Below are 20,482 nucleotides of genomic sequence, written 5' to 3' on the forward strand. Positions count from 1 at the left end.
AAGATGCATGTTAAATATTTGGTCAGCTAAACGTCATTTCATTTTAAGCAACAGTAAAACTATAACCCATTGAAAAGACTGTACTTCTATCCCTCTCAGCCTCATTTCCACTATAATGAACTGCAAGAAACTAAAAGGTGATTGTGGAAAAACTTAAAAGAAATGGAAACCAGTTCCAACATCTAAAAATATTCACACACAGGAACATATATACATTTGGACCTAAACAAAATATACTTGGAAGGAGCCAAACACCATGTTTTCTAAACATTGTGCTTTTGCTTCTGAAATTAATTTTGATAGATCAAAACATGCAATTGTCCTTTTATTATTTTTAATTCTCTTCTCTTTGTCACATCCAAACTCCCTGATCAACCGCTATTTATTTGCAGCTAACATTAAAAATGACAATTAAGTATGCTTTAATGTGAATTAATGCACATGATTTATGATATTTACAGGCAAATACTGCTCCACACGTTATGTCAAATATTGTGTGAATGCTGTCTGCTCTGGTTTTACAGTATGTAGCATGTATAGCTCTGCAGATTATTGATGTCAGCCAGACTGGAACAAAACTTAACTTCAGTGTTGGCCTATCTGCGTGAGAGAGTGTGTGTTTAGTGTGTGTAAATTGGCCCTGGGAAATGTTGATGCTCACTAACATTCCTTCACACTCCAGACATCTGCTCAGTTACTGCAGAAGTATAAACAAACCCAATTTACATATCCTGAATGCAGGAATAAAATAATACTACAAATTATTACATTTCAAAAACATCATAATACAGGATACAACTATAGCACAGTAAGTGTAACGAAGTTGCTTGATGTGATAACTTTTCTCAAATTAATGTTAAAATGAAAGGTTATATTTGCACCTCTATTGGCACCAAACAGAATTGTAATCTGTTTGGTTGAGTGGCCCAACTGGGCCAGACACAACAACCAATGGCGCAAGTTTCGGGCAGGGCTATCTGTTTGATCGACCAGTGGAAGACGGATGGAATGTTTGAAACTTGTTTGAACATTTTTGCAGTTGAGCGCAACAGTGCCCGCCCATTTTTTCAGCCATCTTGGTTCTGGAAGTATTTTTCCCATTCATTTTTTCCATAGAGATTCTTTATAAAAATGTTCTAAGCCATAAACCAAACTTACCAGCTCTGAGGTGAATAGCAACATCATATAAGCAAAAGAGATGGAGGTACAAGACTGTGTACTTTGCCTTTAATCAAGGGACGAACTACAGTCCTATGAAAGGTTTTGAATCTAATCAAGTTAAAAACTAAATAATGTATTTAAAGCTATTAATTTTATGTACATAAACAATACATTTTAATTTTATTGCAAAATGTTCAGTTGAAAGAAGATGAAATAACGTGGACTGATGGGTTCAACAGAAGCTAGGGGGTTCTGGGTGGTTTCTAGGTGATTGCTTACTGGCCCAAGTCAGTTGTGGTAATACCATGAGTTTTGCACGCTTTTGTAATGGCATATCCATGGAATTCTTTGAAGTACCTTGGAATTACCATGGTGTAAAAGTGCCATGTTATAACCCCTTTAATACTTTTTGTAAATGGTATATACCTGCAGGTATAAAGTCTGCTCTGTAAAGTATAGATAAATTGACAAAGAGAGATCATGCGCATTTAAATTTACTTTCATGGTCAAGAAATCAATAAGCCACAAGGCTGTGCATGATGATTTTACCGAGTCTGAACTATCAGTTTTATAATGTGTGTCTATAAGGCTGAGTGGAGTGTTGTTAAAAACATTGTGTAAAGCGTGAAGTAAAGTTTTCTTGGTGCATGTTGATATTGCATGCTGATGCTGTTTAGATTCCCCATCGACTTGCTCTCAGCTGGACCTCACAGTGATGGCAGCTCCTCCCACCAGCCCTTAATTAAAGCAGAATACATTACTCCAAATGAATCAAAGCGCCAGTGTGTTTATATTCTGCAGGACATCCTATAATAGGCTTCTGAGCCAGTGCAAGAGTGTAGATTCAAAGTTTGCATGAGTTTGACTGTCTAAAAGGATGTTGTCACAAAGAACAATCATGACAGTGTAACTATTTCCAAAGATGGAAATGCTGCAGCAGAGGTAGATTTGTGTTTGCGTACAGGAGAGTTTTGAATGTTTTGGCAGCGTGTGTACATTATATTCATTGAAGGATATGAATGCTTTCTGTAATTCGGCTTTTGTGTAAACCTCAAATTTTATTACAAGCTAATGGTTTTTGTTACTGCATTTGCTCTCAGTTTGGTAACTCACTGAAAGCTCAGGATGGAATCTGCAGAAATTTTTTCAAATTTTCTGTGCTGATTTTGGAAATCTGTGGAATTCTATGGAATGGATTTAAACATGGTAAAAATGTGTTAAAATACTCTACACTCTGATTGGTAGTGGAAAGCATTATCTAATTATTTAGAAAGTATTTAATAATGTGTAGAATTGTGTAGAATTCTTGTGTAGAATTCTTGGTAAAAATGTGTTCAATTCTAATAATATACAGACTGATTACACAGGAAACTCAGCGACAGGAGTTTTAATGTTTTGTCTGCAGAAATTTGTTTATGCTTTGCAATTTTATGAACTGCCCACCTTTGCAACTTTTTTCTTTCACTAACTTTAAAACCGCGTGATTACAAAGAGCTGAACCTAGTGTGAACTAACTGATTTACTCAAATGCATCATATATATGTGAGATTAATTAGTTATATCCTTGATGTGAACATACTATTACTACTTACATCTGCACAGACAATGAAGCGAATGCACAGCGGAACTTGAACTAAGTTATGTGCTATACAGTATGTGTAACTTGCACTTTGAATGCGCTGTTTCCACAAAAATGCATTACACGTAATGCAATATCTTTAACTATGTAAAACATGGAAAATTAAACCATGAAGAAGTCTCTAAACTAAAAGTCTCTAAACTAAAACTAAAAGAATTTACAAAACAGTAACTTCTAAAACATAACTAATACATAGGCCACATTATGCTGACTCAATGAGTAGCATTATAATAATACTTACAGTATATGTTATAGTTTCAGGAGTTTTCACGTTGTATTTTCATATCTTTTATATATGTGATATATGCTTAATTTTTGCATCAGCTCCAGCAAGTTTACCTTCACTTGTGGTGCCTCCAGAAGCACGCTGCATCAGCAGCGTGAGAGATCTGTGTTGAGATCCTGTGTTGAAACCAGGAAGTATTCGCATCACATAATCGGAGGTTGCATTTTTTCCCTCAAACATTACATTTTTAATCCACTGATGGCTACGTTTAGGTTTGGGGTTTGGGTTGGGTTGGGTGGGACTGTTTATAAAATTTGCATTCCTCTTCACTGTACTGCCTGTACAGCTAAAAACAACTCGCATCACAACTCGCTTTTGGTGCCCCTCCATGGACATTTCACCCAGAAAATGGAACTCACACACGTCCATACGCCCAACAACACTTAACACTTTGGCCACTGGGGGCAGTGTTTCGAATTTTGGTAAGCACAGACCGAATTTAGCTTAAGAATAGTCAACCTACTGTTTCTGATTTCACTGTGAAATAAAAAAAAAATTTAAAAATCGAAACCAACACAGATTTCCTGTGTGATCATGTTAGAATATATATCACATCTCACATCTATTCTTTAAATCTTTCTCATGTATTTACGTATTTTTACACCACTTTTCTCAAGTTCCTGATTTCATCCTCTCTAAAATTAAATGTATATGGATTACTGTTGCTTATACTTAGGGTTAAGGATTTGAAAAAAACGATTAACCTTAAGTGTTAAAGTTTGATGCGTAACTTGTCCTGCACCGCTTGTGCAACAGAGATAAATACGTCAAAATATTTGGCTTATTGAGGAAAGATGGGCTATTACTTTTCATAAGCAATCAGACTTACGATTTTCACCTGGAGGACGATAAAATGGGTGAAACAGATCTGTAGACTTACATTGAAGGAAGGACCTGATCCATATCTAGGTACCAGAATATATTGAGACTTGGAGGTGGGCTTTTAGGACTTTTTAGGACCAGTAAGCAACCACTAAGAACAACCTAGAATTTGGACCTGAATCGTCTTGACAAGTGTTGTGTGGGAAAGTAAAACACATTTTCTTCAGAAAATGTAATGCTCTACTTCTTATTTTAACTGCAAGAACTATTCTCAGTAAGCATTTCTATAAAGATGGAGGGACATCAAAATTATTTAGCAGGAATGGTCCATTATCCTCAGCTGCCTAGTTAGTCCATTCATAAATATTGTGTGCACTGTATACTTTATGAAACCACTGTGAAATAGTGCTATTAGGAACAAGGACCAAACATGGATAAAAAAGGACACAACTTCAAGGTTTAAGAACTACTCTAACACCCTCTTTTCAAATGAAAACTTCCAACCTCTGTTTTTTTTTTTTTTTACTCAAATGCATTCATCTAAAGCACACGGGAGGACAAAATATTTCTTTATATACAAAAGAATATAAACTTACTTTTCAAATGCAAACTTCCATCCTCTGTTTTTTTTTTTTTTTTTTTACTCAAATGCATTCATCTAAAGCACACGGGAGGACAAAATATTTCTTTATATACATACACAATGCATATGCCCCCCCCCCCCACTCTTGATACCTGGTCATCATGCCATTCTCCATTTAGCATCAGCAGCCAGATGAAAATGTGGATAAGAGATAGAGACGGTAACTGAGAAGATGAAAGGATATGCAGAGGGGAATTAGAGAACAGATGATGTTTTTTTTTTTTATTATTATCAGTAATTCAGGGTGCCCTTACACTCTTAGTGCTCTTCATTTTATTTCTCTCCTGTGCTAAAATTTTACAGGTTAAAAGGTTTTTAAAAGTATGTAGTGTTAATAAAGCAACATCCAGAGAAAGCTGAAGGTGGCATTAAAGCAAATATGCTGTCTATGGCTGAATTTATGTTTATTCCTAATAAATTATGAATATTGCTTTTGATCCAGAATTTCAGTTGAGTTAAATTATTATTTATTTATTTTTTAAATGAAGAGTTCACAAAAAAATTAATTACCATGATTCACAAGGGCCTAAAATATATATTTTTAAATAATAATAATTAATAAATAATATAATTATTTAAATAAATTATTATTTATTTAATTATATTTTTCCAAATGTATTTAAATTCATTAGATAACAAAATATATAAGCAAGAAGCATTTGTTTTGAAGAAAGATAGTACAAGCACACTTCATAAAAATAAGTTGTTAGGTTTTAAATGATAAATACACTTTTATAAATTATGTAAGTATAGTGTTCAAATTATATGTACTTTACATAAATTGTTTTATAAATATAATTATTTATATTTAAATTATAAATATATATTATAATTTACGTAAATTATACTGTTTAAAATGAGTTTAAAGTATTTGGACACTTTCTGGTTGTTGTTGTGGTGTGTGAACTTATTGGAAATAATTTGTTTGCAGATGCCCCTTGGCTTGATATTTTGTTGTCTAATACAATGACATTCATACAAGTGTGACTTACAGTAAGTATCCAAATACTTTTTGGGGCCACTGAACATTACATCAAAATACCATGGTATTACCATCTGATACCATTATTGTACTGCCACAGTACTTTTTATTAGCGATATAATTTTCCCTGTGCACTTTATTTATTATTAACTCTCTTAACTTTATTATTAACATCTTAACACTCGCTTGAACTTGCTGGACAGTCTGAGAAGAGTAAATGCATTTTTAAGCCATTGAGAGGACATAATTACAGCAAATTCAACAGAAAAGACATTAGTTTAATAGATCAGTAGAGAATGCATTCCACTAAGCAGTGCTCAGTACTTCCATACAGCAGCACAGCAAGATCTTTCTCACTATCAATCAACAAGCAAGTCTGAATATTTAAAAAATCTCTGCAACAACAACAACTCATGTCTCAAAGGAATTGCAGATGTTGAGTGTGTGGCAAATACTAACCCTTTCGGCTGAGAATTAAAGTCAAGTACTGAGACTAAACCTCAAGTGCAGAGAATAATGCTACAGCATAAATACATAAACACTGAAATAGTTGCACACACAGAGCCCAATCCATTACAGTTTCAGAAACAAGGATAGATGGATGCCTATTAAGGCTGGAACTATAGTGCTGATGACATGAGAGCTAGTGAAGAAAGAAGGGTGTTAGTTATGTAAGTAGCAATGGTCAGAGGTGTGGCATGGTGGCTAAAATGCAGGTCCAGAAAGAGGAAGGTTGCTGGTTTGGACACCACAAGAAATAAGCCATGAGCTGTCACCATTGTGGTGTGCCTTTGAGGAAGGCACCTAACCCATTGGGTGGCCTGGAATTTGTTGATGGATGACAAGTAGGATCAGGCCAGGGATGGGTCATCACCTGTATTGTGGACCAGACAAAGTGTCTTGAATTTGATTCTAGCAGCCCTAATAGTTAGAGTAGATCATCATAATCAATCATATGATGTAGCATCACATAAATGACAGAGCACAGCCAATGGTCTGGACAAAGTTATTTCCATTACATATAACTATCTATCAGGCATTGAAGGTATTGGTGTCATTGAGCACGTATACATCTGACGATGCTTAAAAGCCAACGTTAAGGTCATGTAAACGTAGGGTGAACAGACGTCCACGTTTTTCGGGGACAGTCCCGGTTTTTGAAGGTCTATCCCCGACTGGAGCTGTCCCCGGAAATGTCCACGTTTTTACTGCGCATTCAAAACAGTCCGCAAAGTGCAAATACATGGCAAGAAAGCTGCTATTGAAGCCTACCGCAAACAAGGTTAATCGTGTGCTGTTTATTTTGACCAACAGAGGGGGCTGCTCGCTATAGCAGATTTAAGTCATTCATCTTCCTTTGATTACTTGTTCGCACCAGTTTTGCCATTAAGAACTGGACCAAGGAGCAAGCGCAATTGAAAAGAATCATCATCATCCTCATCATCATCGTTATCAGCTTCGAGGTGAGGCACATACTAGCTATGTTATAAATAAGTTATATTGGTATGTATTATATAAAATTAATGCATTTAAATTAAGAATACGACATTAATAACAATGAAATGTATAATAAAATATCTGCAAAGAACAACAATAAATGTAAGTCAGCACATTACAGCACAGATTACATTGCTCTTTGCTGGGAAAGAAGTGACTGAAAAGAAGCATCATAATGCATAAGAGTTGATCAAAATAAAAGGTGTAATTAAGAAAAACAGATCCATAGGATATACCATATGAGATAACTGGTAGAAACAGTTAGGTGAAATTGTGTATTAATAATTATTATTATTATTATTATTTTGTATTATACAATATTGAATATCTTTGTGTCATGACTAAAAAGTGAAGAAAAAAAAATCCCCAATATTATAAGGGCATCTAAGGGGGGCAATCAGCCCTTCAGAAATGAATTTCAGGCCCTGATATAATAGTGTAAGTGTTTCATATGATTTCAGTTGTAATACTGAGAGAAATGGTAGTCAAGTGAGCTCATTTCTTTTGAAATTCCGCTGCCAGTTTGCCAGCAAGCAAGTTGTTAGCCTACTGTCTTACTTTTAGGAAAGTGGCAGGTAAAACTGAAGGAAAAGAGGAAGGGAGAAGGAACTTTAGAAGAGAGTAAGAAGAGTGACGCAAAGAGTGTGACCAAGAGCAAGACTCCTGTGCTGTGGAGTCAGCTGCAACAGTTCCTATATTCAATCATTGTTTATATATGTTTGTTTAGTTCACTTTTATGCCAAATTGTCATCTACTGTATACAGTGTAGAAAAGAATGAACTCATATGTAACAAAAGACAATTAAAAATGATCAACTTTATCTCCGTATCAGAATTTCATTGAGACATTTTCAACAGAGTATGATATAATATAGTTCATGACATTACTACATTCACCATTGTCAAAATACACAACATCCGAATTGTCCCCCTTTTTTAATTAAAAGTTAAGTAACGTGAAATTTCAATGACATATTTACCACTGAACTAGAATTGTCCCCGTTTTTCATTTCAGAAATCTGGTCACCTTATGTAAACGCTTTAAACAGATGTCGTTTATCAGGGTATGTCATAACTGGTTTAAGCATAAATTGATTGGCACCCTTTGATTTCTGCCAATTACCCAGATTTTGTGTTACATATAAATACCTTTACCATCACTCTTATGGTACTTATTTCAAGTGATGTGTAAAAATTATTATTATTTTTTTTTTTTTTTTTAATAAGCTGATTTTTGGTAGTTATCACTCAGTGGCTAATTTGTGAATTATGAGGTCCTGGGACAAGGAGTGGTGACAGATTGGTGGGGTAGGGGCACATATGCCACATCAAGACACCTTGGGCATCAATGGAACCAAAAGTCATTGATTCTGGCATGTCTCATAACCAAACGTGACTAACTAAATTTGAATGTGTGATAACGTGAATGAAATGTAAGAGATTTTCAGTGAATTAGGACTTTTGGTCTATAAAAAGAATTTTGGTCTGTTCCTCACAAAAAAGCTATTGTAGGGCTTCAAAGGGACTTTGAATATAAAAAACAAGTTATATGGACTACTTATATGGTGCACTTTTTTTTCTTTTTTGAGCTTGGCAGCTACTGGTTTCTACATGGCTTTCATTATATAGTAAAGAGCACTATGAACATTATAAAAAATATCTTCTTTAGTGTTCCACGGAATTATATGGGTTTTGAATTTTTTTTAATGAATCCCTTTAAACCCTGGCTGGTGTACTGTATATAAATGTATTGGATGAAGTGGATGTATTTTTTTGAAGTGGATGAGTTTGTTGGGACTGAGCTTAAGGAAACCGTAAAACCTCATCTATCACAAACTGTTTTGTATTTCACATTGATGTGTATCTACTATTTATACTGATATGGGCAGCAATTATTTCCTTTGCACGGTTACATAACATCTAGTAACCCCAAGTAACCTGCAACCATTGTACAAGAGCTTTTGTATCCCATGGTGCTAACACTGTTCCCTCATGACCTCAATGTTTAACAAGAGCTTTTGATGGAGCGTGTTTACTTTTGAAGGGAAATAACTGACAGCCACACTGTACACCTCTCGACAGAGGTGAATAAATGCTTGCTAGGTTTCTATTAGCTGTGTTAAGGAGGGATTATGTTGCCTTGGGGGAGTCAAAGCTTTGTAAGCGAATTAATTCCAAACCTCTAAATCCTATCAGCTGCATATGGAGGTGTGGGAACACACAGAGCCATGGCTTAAAGACTGACAGACATAATTGTTTTATTTAATCTATTTGTCCTCTCTCTTTCAGCACAACACAAACACACCCAAACTCTTATAATCCACTTTAATAATATAAATAGTAAGGCTCTGAGGTCTCTAGAAACCTGATATGTATTTGTTATGCTACCTGTGTTTTTCGCTTCCCAGCTACCTTATAAAAAATACTGTGGTATCACCATGTTGCCGTGTTTTTTTTTTTTTTTTTGGACACTACCATGGTGGTAATACAATGGTATTCTCTAAAGAAACTTGGAGTACCATGTCCATTTGCATTAGGTTTACTGGCATGAAATACATTGACATGTCCTGCGGTGTGATATGCTATACTCTATTTAAAACTATTTTAAACAGAATTTTGCTAATTATTTTAAAAGTATTATGCATGGAGCATTTATATTAATTGTTAACACTTTATAATAAGATTCCATTCGTAAACATTATTTATTGTTCATTGTTAGTTCATGTTAGATCAGATTGCATTAACTTAAGTTAACACATAAAACTTTTGATTTTAAAAACGTAATAAGTATATGATAACATTCACATTAACCGGGGGCCTGGGTAGCTCAGCGAGTATTGATGCTGACCACCACCCCTGGAGTCATGAGTTCGAATCCAGGGCATGCTGATTGACTCCAGCAGGTCTCCTAAGCAACCAAATTGGCCAGGTTGAGTCATATGGGTTAACCTCCTCGTGGTCGCTATAATGTGTGGTTCTTGCTCTCGGTGGGGTGCGTGGTGAGTTGTGCGTGGATGCCGTGGAGAATAGCGTGAAGCCTCCACACGCGCTACGTCTCCGCGGTAACGCGCTCAACAAGCCACGTGATAAGATGCGCGGATTGACGGCCTCAGACGCGGAGGCAACTGAGATTTGTCCTCTGCCACCCAGATTGTGGCGAGTCACTACACCACCACGAGGACTTAGAGCACATTGGGAATTGGGCATTCCAAATTGGGAAGAAAAGAAAAAAATCATACATTCACATTAACCAAGCTTAATAAATGTTGTAAAATGATTGTTCATTGTTAGTTCGTGTTCATGTTAACTAATGTTTACATATGGAACCTAATTGTAAAGACTTACCTATTAATTTAAAGAATACTGTACATGGAATATTCATAATTTAAAAAAATGATTTGCCAGTCCAGGACCATTTAAAATGAAAAAGTCAAGGCAAAAAAAGTTATTAAAAATTGTGAAAAAGCTGAATTGGTGACCAGTTGTAGAATAAAGATACATATACCCCAAAAACCTTTACATAATTTTAATCTATAATCTTGATTTAAAAAAATAAAAGATTCCAGGGGAACAACATGTGTCAACTAACCATTAACATCTGATAGCATCACTGTACTGCCATGGTACTTTTTTGTAAGGGTATTATGTAACTCTACATTACCCCAAATATTAATTATATTTCCCTGAATCATTCAATTCCATATTACCAGCAACTTTTTTAACCTTACCATTAATTTATTTTCATAGTTTCCCAGTTTTTACTTTTTTATAAGAATAAACAACCTTCATAATCAATACTGAATATATTCTTGTAAACAACAACCCCCCCCCCCCAAAACAAAAAACATAAATATTTCTCTCTCTGTCCATTTTTCTTACCCAGCCACAAAATAGATCTGCTGCTCTGTCAGAAAAACAATAAATAAATAAATAATGTCAGACATTGCAGAAGGAGAAACAGGCTTGTTGGAGGAGAGAGGAATGGATAAAGATATGCATTAGAGGACAAGAGTGCAGGTGAAAGCCCATGAATCTCAATTTCGCTTTTTTCAGCTAGGACCAGGAAAGAGCAAGCCAGCAAGGTAATTTGAGATGGAGTGAAGCAACAATTACACCAGCTTGCCAGGACGATTGTGATTGGTCATCTCGCTCCTTGATCAAATAACACCAGCTTGGCAGGGTGATTATGTTTGGTCACCTCGCTCCTTGATCAATGTCTAGGGAATTTTTTGAGCCTGTCAGATCTGTTTACAGATATTTGCTTTACTTGAAAGGAGCAAGTGTGACTTCCAATCTAATCTACAATGTACGTGTCAACACTCTTTTTATATTACAGTTGAGAGCTTGATGATAACTTCACAAATTGTCAATAAATAAATAAATAAATAAATAGGATTGGTTAAAGATTTGTTTACCCAAAACTGAAAATTGACATCATTTACTCCCCCCCCCCAAAAGAACATGAGGAGACATTTTGAAGAATGTTAATACTGCTCTTTTGTTCTATACAATAATAACCAAACATTCTGCTTAACATCTCCTTTTGTGTAATACAGAAGATAGTCAGATAGGCTTGGAACATCATGAGGGTGAGTAGATGATGACATAATTTTCATTTTTGGCTGAACTATGCCTATTAAGTGATCTGATTAATTTAGGGGACTTTCCCAGTGTAGTACAGGTGTCTTACAGATTTTCAGCATAAAACATGTGTATGTTTAATTTCTGTTAAAGTAACAAGCAATTCATAATACAATAATTGTTTTCCTCTGTCTACTGACCATTTACAGAAAAAAACCTTTCCATTTCATTATTTGTTTTGTTTGATTTCCCTTGTCAAAAACATCCTGAATAATGTGTACAGGATTAAATGCAAATGGAAGTTATGTCATAATTTAGAATTAATCCAATAGGTAGGGTTGGGAGGGTTACTTCTTAAAAGTATTCCACTACAGATTACAGAATATATGCTGTAAAATGTAATTTGTAACGTTAGATTACTCAAGGTCAGTAACATATTCTAAATACTTTGGATTACTTCTTCAGCACTGGTAGATTTTTTCACTTGTTTTGACTATAAAAACTCTGCCAGTACAGTAAGACAAAATACACATGTTCAAAATACATTCTCTGAAAAACTGAAATATCTTATGCAGTGTTGTTTCTAAAACACGATAAATTAAATTCATCTTGTTTTAAGGATTTTTAGATATTTGTACAAGAAAACAATACAAAATGTTTTGCCCTAATATCAAAGGTTTTACTAGCAAAAAAGAAATTATAATCCAACGTGAATTTTCTTGACAAAAAAAACATGATCGCGCCTGGTAACGTACATGTAAAATGGCTAGAAATAGCATTTTAGCTTAGCGTAAAGCTGACAATTTACACAATGTTTATTTCTATTTCTTGTGCTCCAAACTTACTTCAAACGTACTTCTCTGACTGCTCGTATGAATGTAATACATCATAAGAAAGTGTTTCACCGCTGTTCAAATGCACTTTGGATTGCATCATTTATATGTATAAATGTTTTCCATCTGAAAGGACTAAATATTAAATGAAACAAATGACAATAAAATGCAAAGTAATCTCTTCAGCAATCAAAATACTTTTGGAATGTAACTGTATTCTAAATACTAATGATTGAAATTGTAACTGTAGTTTAATACAGTTACTTATATTTTGTATTTTAAATACGTATTCCCGTTACATGTATTTCATTACTCCCCAACCCTGCCTATAGGGTCCTAATAGGATAAAATAAGAATAAATCAGTAACAATATACAAAAGGTTCCATTTGTTAAGATTAGTTAACTACATTAGTTAAGATAAACTAACAATGAACAATACTTTTACAGCATTTGTTAATGCTGCTTAATTTTAATTTCAACATATACAAATACATTTTTTATTTATTTAAAGTTGTATAGGTTAACATTAGGGCTGACGATTCAACACGTTAATTTAGTGTGATTAATTCTATGAAAAAAAAACGTGTTCAAATTAATACATAAATTCTGTAATTAATGTTCCTACCATCGGAGCAATTCAAGCTTTATGTACCACCTTAATGCAGTAGGGGGCAGTCAGCGCTCCAGCTGTACAGCCAACACTTGTCCTCAAAGGAGCCAGCAGGCAGCAGGCAGCAGGACAGCCTTCCACAGATGACGTGCTCTCTGTGTTCAATAACAACTGGACCAAGCACAACAGAATGCAGGGATTTCAAGATGGGTAGCCACAATATTATGCAATGTATTTGAATTATATGAATTATGTATTAGGCCTAAATAATATATTTATAATTATTTTAATTATTCTACTTTTATTTGGGAGCCTTTCTCAGTAAATATTGGTATGCTATTAATTGTGATTAAGCGCCATATCACGTAATTAATTCAGTTAAAATAATTAATCGATTGACATCCCTAGTTAGCATTAGTTAATGCATTATGAACTAACAATGAACAATATTATTTTTTCAAATTAGCATTAAGGTTAATAAATGCTTTAAACATACTGTATATTGTTCATTGTTAGTTCATGATACCTAATGCATTAACTAATGTTAACAAATGGAACCTTATTGTAAAGGGTTACCAATAAATCCACACTAAGATGTTTTTGGTTGAAAAATTTTCAGTTTTCCTTTTCCTAACGTAATTGTTTTACAAAGTACGCAGCACTAGAGAGTGTTTTTGAAAGTCTCAGTTTTTGGTGAATGCTGTTCCAGTGTGAATAAGAGACATAAATGTCTCCCCACCTTTACAAACAAACAAACAAACAAACGAACAAACAGACAAGATAACAATCAATAACCAAAAGTGTACTAGACAGTAAATAAAAAGTACTAATAAGGAAGGGACCACTGTCCTTTCTTAACTTTGATATCATCACATTTTGTTAAAACACACTGGTGTGACTGTTGCTTAAAATGCAGTTTACGGATCCATATATTATGTTTAGTTGTTCGAGTGAATAAATCTGGGGTGGCAAATTCATTTATGTGAAGGCCTGGACTGGACAAAATCTCACATTATGCAGGATGAATTTTTTATTTGTTAAACCTGGTGTACTGATATCGAGTGTACGTACAACACATACTGTACTCTTTTGGAGCACATGAAGTCCTGAATAACGTTATGCTGATTAATTATCAATATCTGGGTCAAACAAAGGGACAAAATGGAATTTACTAATAAACTACTAATTATTATATAATTAACCAGAGAAAGATAGATTGCATGCCAACATATGTAATTTGTAGGGAATATTAATCAAACAACAATAATGCTTTTAGCTGGATAACTTTAATAGCTCCAATAAGACAAAAAAATAAATAAAAATAAAAATAAAAATCAGTAGGCTATTAATGTATCATTTCTAATAATCATCCAGTGGAGACAATCTTTGCCTGCGTATTTTTCTTATCCATGTTTTCGTTATTGCATAAGCGACTCCACAAACTTCAAAGTGTGAAATGTTATGTTTCGTCCGGTAGCAGTTGTGTCACTCACAGATCCAGGATCAGCTGAAAAGCACAAATTTGTGCATATTCATCTTATTGTAGAGACATGCTATAACGTGCAATACAACAAATTAAAGAGATTATCTGTAATGCAAAAGTTAAAAATAGAATAATATAAATATAATGGCAAAATAATTGATGGAGCAGATCATGCAAATTTATTTTTTTTTTTTTTACATTATTCAATTCATTCAACTCATTATTCATGAAATAATAAATAATATAACAGAACTAACTACATGCCTTTTATAGCACTGGTATGACAAGCTGGTAGTTGGTCTAAGCTGGTCTCCCAGCTTGGACCAGCTAATGACCAGCTTGGACCCGCTCATGACCAGCTATCATGTTCCAAAACACAGCTACCAGCTTGAGCTGGATTTTCCATTAGGGATACGCTACTGTTTACCCCACTCTATCCCCTCCCAAAATTAGAATGAAAAAGTAAATATGGGAAACATTATATTTCATTCAGTTTACACAGAGCCAAGGCTTTTTGACATACAATTTTTCGTAACACAATAAATGTGATGTCTTTTCGCCTCCCTTGTCTTTGATTTCCAAACTATTTTTATGTCTGGCTTGTCAGCAATAGCGAGAGTCTCATGCTGCATTCCATTCAAGTCAAATGTGGGATATTCCTACTTGAATTCTCTGATCTCCAACTGTAAAGGAATTCCATTGCCAGATGCTTGGAAAATGACGCGATGGGAGAAAGGTGACTCAGGTTGTTCCTGGCAGGGTACTCAGTCTTACAGGCTCCATTTGGTTAGGATTAGGGTGGGGGCGGGGTTAGGGTATCTACTGTCTGTCAGGAACAAACAGAGGCACTTTTGTACAGTGGGTGGAAAATTACGTTTAAACAACCAAATATGCAATTCTCGAGTTAGATTAACAGCGGTTTGACTGTCACCAGAGATGTCTCCTAGCAACCCAACTGATAAACAATGCTGCTATGCTAACATTTGTGCTACAGATGTATGATCATCAAAAGAGAGTTTAATTTACGTGTTTTGAACATCTTTCTCTGCAAATGTTTGTTAAACCAGCTTTAATATCTTATAATGTAGGAACATTGACTGAAAGATCTATATAATTTAATAAAACTGAATGTTTATCACTAACTTTGTACTGTATATATCTGGGTGCCGACATGTTTGTGTGACGTCACACACCTGCATCTTAGCAAAAAAACATTGCGGACACATTACAAATCCGTTAAGATGAACAATGGACAAAGCGGTACCCAAAGGAAGATCTTTCCATGGTTCGCGATCATGGACGGTGTCAATGAGTTGTCAACGGTTTCTTATCTTGCGAGCTAGCTAATGTTTACATACAATATAAACTTAATATTCTAAATAACTAGATAACATGCATATTTGGTTTGGCTTGTGAAATGGGCGGGGTGTGTGATGTTTGCACCAGGGCGGCGTATTAGGGTCAGGTTGGGCCGTAGCAGGGATTCCTGGGCCACCTGACTATATATTGCTCTGGGCCCCTTTTCTATTAAAATAATAATGTTTTGAATTTGTTGTAGGCCCCCCTGGACCTTTAGGCCCCTAGAATCATTACCACATTTCACCCCACTAGCTACGGCCCTTGGTTTTAGGGCAACGCTGTGGGACTTTTGGCCCGATAGTGGGAATGCAGAGTGATTTTGGTCTTGAGGCTCAAAGGTCAGAGGCTATTGTCCCCAGCTGACCAGTTTATGGCCCTGGCTCACACTATCCCGATAGTGGAAAAGTGGCTAATGAGGGCTTGTTGCAGTACCATATTTGACCACAGTTATCTATTGGAAAAGAGAGGGGTGCTGTGGAGTTCAGGGAGGCAGCAGATTCTCTGTCCCACAAGCACGCATATCTATATTATTATCTATATACTGTATATTAAAACACAATCTACAATCACATTTTTATCTTATGGCACAATGATGAATAAGACATTACAACTTTGTTTTTTGTTTTAGCATAATTTCCCATACAGCTGCTTTGAAACGACGTCTCTTGTGAAAAGTGCTATACAAATAAAAATGACTTGACTATATCAAACACGGTGTTTATAGAATAAAAAATGCACATTTGAACACATTTATGGGTAAACAAATTACATTATTGGCAAGTTGTAGAATGGATTTTTGTTTCCAGGTGGATGAATATTTAGGTGGGGCTAAACATTATTATTTCAACAGTTTATAATCTGTTTTCATACTATCCCTGACACTTTTTACAACTCTTTGTACTGTTTGCTTGATTTACTACAGCAGAATAGACTAATGCTAGGCAGCTTTTCAAATGGCATCTAAAACAATCTCCAGTGTTGTACAAATTAGTTGTAGAGGACAATCTATTACGGCAAAGTGTTTGAACAATCTTGTGTTGCAGAATGTGCCAGAATGTGTCAGAACATTCTGTACTGAATTAAAGAACAAAACATCATCCAGAGGTACAGAAGGTTATGATGAGTACGGTCGTGTGGCCCTACCCCTGACCTTGGAGTCAGCTGTCATTAAAGCCAAACTAAGAGAAATTACAGTTGACCCTTTTGCCTTGGCCCTTAATTGACCCTTCGCTGAGCTCTGCCTCATTGGTTACTGTTGCTCGCTCAGACAAGCTTTAGAACATCCCATAATGAATTGGAGATTTTCAGGAAAAACTGTTCATTAAATTGTAAAATTTGAACTGATATCATTTTTCTGTGAGCAGGAATAAAGTCAGATTTTGCAAAGCATTTTCCATCTGCCGTTTTTCTTGGTCAGTAACATTTTAAAGACGGCTTAGCAAAGTGTAAATTGCTCAACACTACTAATGTCTTGTGTTTGTATTTAAAAGCATTTGTCTGTATGTTCTTCATTTTGCAGATAACAAAAGCATATTTAACAAAATGTCCATGTGTTTGTGTATATTTGTTTCTGATGGAAGAAGAACAGATAGTAGATTATAAAAATATATTTCACTTTCCTAGAATATTGCTCATCTGCAACAAATGAGATTGCAACAGAATAACAAGCATCTCTTTTGCACCCCTTTTCCTTGTTCATTGTATTTTTCCATTGGCCATCATTTATCCAACATGTCCACCATCATTAGACCATAACTGGTTTGTATGTGTGTGAGTGCCTACCCGTGCAGCTGTAGATATCTGATTGGTGCTCCTGGCTTCTCAAGTGTCCAATTAGAGGTTCTTTCAAAAAATCTGTAAACACACAGATAAGAACTGACATAAGATAAGTTTGAAAGCAATTCATAGTAATGTTCATTCTATGAGACTAAGTTGTAGCCTTACAATAAAGCCTTTATAGTATAGCATATGTATTACAATATTACATTACATTATTAATGGTACTTGCTAAGGGAAAAATAGTGGACCCAACTTTGTCACACTACTGGTCCTGCACTGTTTGTGCTATGAATATGAAAGATACTATAAAATGTGTGGCTTATTGAGGAGTGTGCTATTACTTTTCTAAGCAATTTGACTTGTGATTTTTGCCTGGTGGATGTAGAAATGGACCAAAAAAAAAAAAAAGAAAAAAAAAATATTTACTTAAAGGAATATTCTGTTCAGATTCTCTAGTGGTCCAAGGCACTCAGAGTAGGGTTTACATTTTTAAAAAGCCTTTATTAAGTCATGGCTATTGGATTAAAATATACCACATATATACCACTTTGTAAGTTGCGGCTTACAAAGGCTTTGGACCACTAGAGCATTTGAACAGAATATCCCTTATACAAAGAGCACCAGTGAGAATTATTATACACACAAGTAGCACTCCTTGCATACCGTGTTTGACTGTTAAAGGAATATTATTTTTGTGGTAATCAACTTAATGCAACAAATGCTGTCGATTAAGCTTAATTTGTATTGAACCTGGAATATTCCTTTAAGCCCCATTCACACAGCCAGCGTGGACAATTTCTCATTAATTTTCAATGAGAGAAGAGCGACTTCGGTGTCACGAGCAACAGAGACAGCTGGCAACAAGATGTGGCGAGCAACATGACAAATTTGAGAAAAGTTCAAATTTATGCAAATGATGAGCGACGTTCGGGAGTGACTACCATTGAGCTTTCTGAGTGAATTTGATTCATATATTGATAGATCTTTCATCTCGTTCATGAAATTATGCATTGCTGCAGATAAAATAAAATGCTCTCCCTGCAGAATGTTTATTTTTGGAGGCAATTTCTTATCAAATTTGAACAATATCTTAGTTTTACTGGCAGTATCATCTGTAAGCAGCATTTCAAATGCTACTATGGCCAGACATGCAGTCAACCCAGGTGCAGACTGGCTGTCGGGAGCACCGGGCATTTTCCCAGTGGACCGCTGGGTAATTTGGCCCGGCCCGCTGCTGCGCAAGTACCGGTCTGTCCTACAGGTGTTATATGAGGCCACCCTAGGCTCCAACATGCCTCCGCAGACCCCATTACAGAGCGAATAATAAATAAACTCTGTAAAGTAAAGCCAATACAATGGCTTTTATTTTGAAATTACTTACACATTGGAACACAGATCTGTATGTACGTACTGACTTCTTACCTCATGTGGACCTCATTATTTGACATAGAAATCACAATAATGCTGACAACTAAAAACAACATATTAAATATGAGCTTTGAATAATCACAAAATGACAAATAACTGCAAGTTACAACAAATATAATAACTGCAGCATAAATAAAATAAGCAAACAGTAAATCTATGAGCAGTACATAGTCATTTGCATAATTTATTCATACTGCAAAGCATTACTGGGAGCAGAAGTGCGGCTTGCTGAATAATGCTCACACCTGATAAAAATGCAGAAAATAAGTCATGAACAATATTACTTTGTGGCTATTTGAGACTTTGAGGCTTACTTTGTTTAAAGGATAGCAGAAACAGCGCTTGTCAAAGCATAGGGCTTTTCACTTTCTCTCAAGAATAATCTGGGGAAGGAATTAAAACACTGCAGATATAAAGATGCAACAAACTCACACAGAGTGAAAATATGAGCAATTCATCTGCAAAATATCTGCAAAGATCTACACTTTAAGAGGTTTATTATTATTATTATTATTATTATTATTATTATTATTATTATTATTATTTACATATATCTATATTTGTTTAGATTTATATATATATATATATATATATATATATATATATATATATATATATATATATATATATATTATATATATTCTGGCCGACTTTGTTTTCATTAATAATAATTTTTCATAAATTAATAATTTTTAAATAAAAATGTACACATAGTTAAGTGAGTAATTGACATGAAATTTTAAGCATTGTCATCAGTGTCATCTTTTTTCATCTAACTATTTTAAACAACATTGATCTTGTATAGCTATATACACATATATTCATATATTATTATTATACTTGTTGTTTCTACAAACTCATATTAACTAAGACAATAGTTTATTTGCACTTCTAGAAAAAAATTGAAAAGTGATTAAGAACTTTAAAAATTTTGAAGAAATGCTGACTTGTCACATTACCTAAAATAAACACTTTCCCATTTACTTTGATGTACATTTTAACTTAACATCTGTATGTTGGGAAAAAACGTTTTCAGATATGTTATTTGTCTGAGCTATAAAGTGCTTATTTTCAGTGCTTTCTTTAAAAAAATATCCACTCATCACATTCACAGTGGTTTTATATGTTTTAAAGTTATGACAATGTTTGCAATGTAAGTCAATAGAAATGTTTATTTATTTATTTATTTCAACACAAAAATTTGAAATTGACCTGGAAAATGAAATCAATTCATTGCCGGGGTTTGGTGGGCCACTCTGGGCCAGAAAGTCCAGGGCCACTTTTTAGTCCCAGTCTGCCCCTGAGTCCACCAATAACATTAGAGCAACATCAGTAGGAATGCCCACTAGCGACATTATAATACAGAGACTACCAACACC

The 20,482-nt window shown here is 34.8% G+C and overlaps 1 protein-coding gene across 1 annotated transcript in view; it reads right to left on the reverse strand.

Moving 5' to 3' along the window:
* Positions 1-20,482, reverse strand: part of LOC127445265 (protein ELFN1-like) — a 139,725-nt gene that overhangs the window by 20,249 nt on the left and 98,994 nt on the right. Inside the window, exon 2 of the mRNA XM_051705191.1 lies at positions 17,679-17,750. The gene's annotated coding sequence lies outside the window, so the exon portion shown is untranslated. The remainder of the gene's footprint in view (positions 1-17,678; positions 17,751-20,482) is intronic.

This window comes from Myxocyprinus asiaticus, chromosome 8, assembly GCF_019703515.2.
Source record: "Myxocyprinus asiaticus isolate MX2 ecotype Aquarium Trade chromosome 8, UBuf_Myxa_2, whole genome shotgun sequence".
In the NCBI taxonomy this organism is placed as follows: domain Eukaryota; kingdom Metazoa; phylum Chordata; class Actinopteri; order Cypriniformes; family Catostomidae; genus Myxocyprinus; species Myxocyprinus asiaticus.